This window comes from Engraulis encrasicolus, chromosome 19 (genome assembly GCF_034702125.1).
Source record: "Engraulis encrasicolus isolate BLACKSEA-1 chromosome 19, IST_EnEncr_1.0, whole genome shotgun sequence".
Taxonomy (NCBI): domain Eukaryota; kingdom Metazoa; phylum Chordata; class Actinopteri; order Clupeiformes; family Engraulidae; genus Engraulis; species Engraulis encrasicolus.
This window is the reverse complement of record NC_085875.1, coordinates 2,370,878-2,375,877: the sequence shown is the minus strand read 5'-3', so window position 1 is coordinate 2,375,877 and position 5,000 is coordinate 2,370,878.

Below are 5,000 nucleotides of genomic sequence, written 5' to 3'. Positions count from 1 at the left end.
TCCTCCTCATTCTCTTCCTCCTCCTCATCCTCCTCCTCCTCCACATCCTCCTCCTCCTCTTCATCCTCTCCTCCTCATCCTCATCCTCTCCCTCCTCCTCATCCTCATCCTCTTCCTCCTCCTCCTCCTCCTCCTCCTCCTCATCCTCTTCATCTCCTTCCTCCTCCTCTTCCTCTCCTCCACATCCTCATCCTCTTCCTCCTCATCTCCCTCCTCCTCCTCATTCTCTTCCTCCTCCTCCTCCTCCTCCTCCTCATCCTCTTCCTCCTCCTCCTCCTCTTCCTCTCCTCCACATCCTCTCCTCCTCCTCCTCCTCACCCTCCTCTTCCTCCACCTCATCCTCCTCCTCTTCCTCTCCCCCACATCCTCTCCTCCTCCTCCTCCCCCTTCCTCCACATCCTCTCCTCCTCCTCCCCCTTCCTCCACATCCTCTCCTCCTCCTCCTCCTCCTCCTCCTCATCCTCCTCCTCTTCAACCTCTCCTCCTCCTCCTCCTCCATCCTCTGTCTTCTTCCTCCTCATCCTCATTCTCTTCCTCCTCCTCCTCCTCATCCTCTTCCTCCTCCTCCTCCTCATCCTCTCCTCTCTCCTGTCCTCTTCCTCTTCCTCCTCTTCCTCCTCCTCCTCCTCCTCCTCCACTTCCTCCTCTTCATCTTCCTCCTCTCCTCCTCCCCCTCCTCTTCCTCCTCCTCCTCCCCCTCCTCCTCTTCTTCATTCTCTACCTCCTCCTCATCGTCGTCATCTTCATCGTCCTCCTCTTCCTCCTCCTCATCCTCTTCCTCCTCCTCCTCCTCATCCTCTCCTCCTCCTCCTCCTCTCTCCTCCTCATCCTCATCCTCTTCCTCCTCCTCCTCCTCATCCTCTCCTCCTCCTCCTCCTCATCCTTTCCTCTCCTCCACATCCTCTCCTCCTCCTCCTCCTCACCCTCTTCATCTTCCTCCTCTCCTCCTCCTCATCCTCCTCCTCATCCTCTCCTCCTCCTCCTCCTCTTCATCCTCTCCTCCTCCTCCTCCTCTTCCTCTCCTCCTCATCCTCTTCCTCTTCATCCTCGTCCTGCACCTCCTCCATCCTCCATTTTTCCATCCCATTAATAAGCATCATATCCAAACAAGATTAGATTATTTTTGGTTTACAAAAACGTCAGGCATGGGTGTGTACGAAAAAAAAGAAAAAAAAAAGAAAAAGGAAGCAAAATCCCGCATCACTATCGGTGATAACAAATGGACTTATGCAAACCCCGCTCCACTCCTCTCCGCTCCTCTCCTCTCCTCTCCACTTCTGTCGTGCATAATGGCGGCTGTTTGGCGTGCCGCGCATTGATGCCGCGCGCTGATATGCAATTATTCTAAAGAGTAGCAAAGTTCAGGCTGGCGCGTCTCGGCTGCGAGGTCCGAGGCCTGGGCGTCGCTCGGGGAGCCGCCGCGCGTTTGTCTATGCCACATAGCTGCAGTCTCACCTCACCGGCACGGCAACAGCACGGCAACAGCACCGCTCATGAATAAAGAGACAAATATCTGCAAATAATGATAACACACCACACCACACCACACCACACCACACCAGCACACCGCGTGCTGCATTCAGTATATACATATACAACTGGATAGAACACAACAAGACTCCTTTCATAACACTGAACCCCATGCAGGCACGGATTAGGACTCCAGCATGGGCCCCTGGGCCAGACAAGATGAGAGGACCCCCATCTCATTGGATATTGTGAGTTGACAAAACGATTCAGGGTTTTAGGCAAGATGTGAAAGTCTATGTTGTTTGGGATTTTGGCGGGGGGGAGGATGTACCCCGAGAAAATGTGAACATTCAGTTGTTGAAAGTGTATTTAAAGGTACACTGTGCAGGAAATGGTCAAAAAAGGTACTGCAACTATGCTGCTCATTGAAACTGGGCTGCCTATTGCCAAATTTGATCTTTACATGAAAGTTTACTTAGTAATAAACAAATATTTTCTAGTATGGTCCAAGTACAGTAATTTTTGCAGCTAAAAATGGCTATTTTTGGAAATTCAAAATGGCAGACCATGGAGAAGATCCCCCTTTTCATGTATGAAAAGTGCAATTTTTCCAATCATAATTAATGCTTAGAATTTTATGGTGGTGGTAAGTATTCATGAAAAAGGTAACATTAGTGAATGGGCAGCATGAATTCTGGAAGTAAACTACTAAAAATCTCACACAGTGTCTTAACGCAATATGAGAATGGAGACTTGGTCTTCAGGGCCCCCTTGACTCTTGGGCCCCTGGGACTGGACCAAGTAGGCCCTTGCAGTAATCTGTCCTGACCAGCACTATCAAAACACAAGCCAAAACCCCCCTTCCACATACACACACACACACACACACACACACACAAATACACAAATCTCCTCAGCACAATACCTCACCCCATACAGGCACTGTACATATGCACACACACATTATGCATACGCACACACACATACAGTTTATACACACCACATGTACACACACACACACACACACACACACACACACACACACACACACACACACACACACACACACACACACACACACACACACACACACCTTCTCTTCTCCTCTCCCATCATCTCCTCATCACTTGTCCTCCTCTCCTCTCCTCTCCACTCCTCTCCTCTCCTCTTCTCTTCTCTTCTCTTCTCTTCTCTTCTCTTCTCTTCTCTTCTCTTCTCTTCTCTTCTCTTCTCTTCTCTTCTCTTCTCTTCTCTTCTCTTCTCTTCTCATCCATACACCACTCTCCTCTTTTCTCCTGTTGTCTTCTCATCTTCTCATCCTTATCCTCTCTTCTCCTCTCTCCTCTCCTCTCCTCTCCTCTCCTCTCCTCTTCTCTCCTCTTCTCTTCTCTTCTCTTCTCTTCTCTTCTCTTCTCTTCTCTTCTCTTCTCTTCTCTTCTCTTCTCTTCTCTTTACCTCAGTATATGTTGTCTGTGTTGAGGTCACACCCCCACCTATAGGTCTAGTCTGCACACTACATTGCTCACATGTGTCCTCCTGTCATGAACCAGAGTGATTTGCTTTACAGTAAAACACAGAAAGTGAACAGGAATGGCTTTTGGGAATGCAAAAGAGTCATTTGGACTAAAGCGTCTGCTCAGTATAATGTGTCAAACACAACCATATAGTAAACGTGAAAGTGAAGTGAAAGTGTGAAAACCAGATTGGGAAACTCCAACTCCCATTGTCATTGTGACACAGCACTCCACAGCACACAAGTATTCACTGCACACAACGAAATTGCATTTATGCCTCACCCGTGCAAGGGGGAAGCCCCCATTGCCGTCCCAAGGGAGCAGTGCGGCGGGACGGTACCATGCTCAGGGTACCTCAGTCATGGAGGAGGATGGGGGAGAGCACTGGTTAATTACTCCCCCCACCGATTCCGGGTCGGGAATCGAACCTGCAACCTTTGGGCTACAAGTCTGATGGCCTAACCACATACCCATGACTGCCCAGGTTATGGCAGCCAGTCACTGTGGTAAGGTAAGGAGGAATTTGCAGTGCAGCTAATGTGTCAAACAACCATATACATAACCATATACCAGCGAGGATACAACCATATACATGGGTTACCAGCAATGACGGCGGGTGAGCATTAGGTTTTTTGTTTACAAACATTCGTGTTCTGAGGAGGGGCAAGATGCTAAGCAGCCAATCATGTGAGCTCATTTTTGTTTTTTGAGCGACAGCCATTTCCAACAATCAGAAGTTGAACAGTGCGCAGACTGGGTCGCGCGGCCAGGGATTGTTTATAAACGGTAAACCCATGTATAGTAGATCATGTTTATGGCAGCCAGCCTCTCTAGTAAGGAATAATTTGCAGATGAGCAACCTACTCAAGACCAGGCTACTGTAATTCCAGGGACGACCATCACATTCTTAGAATTTTGGCAAAAGATTGAGTTCTCATTATGATGTCATAAGGACTTTGCAATATTTTTAACACAGAGAGAGGAGAGGAGAGGAGAGAAGAGGAGAGAAGAGGAGAGAAGAGGAGAGGAAAGGAGAGGAGAGGAGAGGAGAGAAGAGGAGGGGAGGGGAGAGGAGAGGAGAGGAGAGGAGAGGAGAGGAGAGGAGAGGAGAGGATAGGATAGGAGAGGAGAGGGAGAGAGAGGAGAGGAGAGGAGAGGAGGGGAGAGAAGAGGAGAGGATGAGGATGAGGATGAGGATGTCAGAGGATGAGGGTGAGGAGAGGAGAGGAGAGGAGAGGAGAGGCGAGGAGAGGAGAGGAGAGGATGAGGATGAGGAGAGGAGAGGAGAGGAGAGACGAGGAGAGGAGTGGAGAGGAAAGGAAAGGAGGGGAGAGGAGAGGAGAAGAGAGGATGAGGATGAGGAGAGGAGAGGAGAGGAGGAGAGGCGAGGAGAGGAGAGGAGAGGCGATGATGAGGAGAGGAGAGGAGAGGAGATGATGAGGAGAGGGGAGAGGAGATGATGAGGAGGGGAGAGGAGAGGAGAGGAGAGGAGAGGAGAGGAGAGGAGAGGAGGCATGAGGGTGTCGGTAGGCTCTTGACCTTGCCTCACACATCTCATCAGGGCTGTAGAGAGATACGCCACCCAGGCCGGCCGGGGGTAGCCTTAATCAGACTGATAAGAGACACGGTGTGGGTGGTGCGGTGTGGGGCAGTATGCAGGGTGGTGCGGTGTGGTGATGGTGGTGGTATGTGGTGCAGGGTGGGGACAGCACAGGAGCCGCAGGAGGATGGAGTCAATGAATGAGATGAATGAGAGCATTGTAGTCATTAGTAAGGATTGTTGCATCGTTGTTTTTGTCAGGTAAAAATGAAAAAGTCAACTAGGTTTTTCTGCTCCCACTGATGTCTGAAGAAGGGTGTTCCCCCGAAACGTTATGTAAAAAATCAGCAGAAAAATAGTGGTTGAAGTGGATTTTTTCATCTATATCTGGTCATTTGGTTGTCCTGCTCCTAGGTCAGACTTTTTGCTTTTGAATGTGCAGGCTTTACAATTCTCCTTGTTGTCGTGAGGGCCAC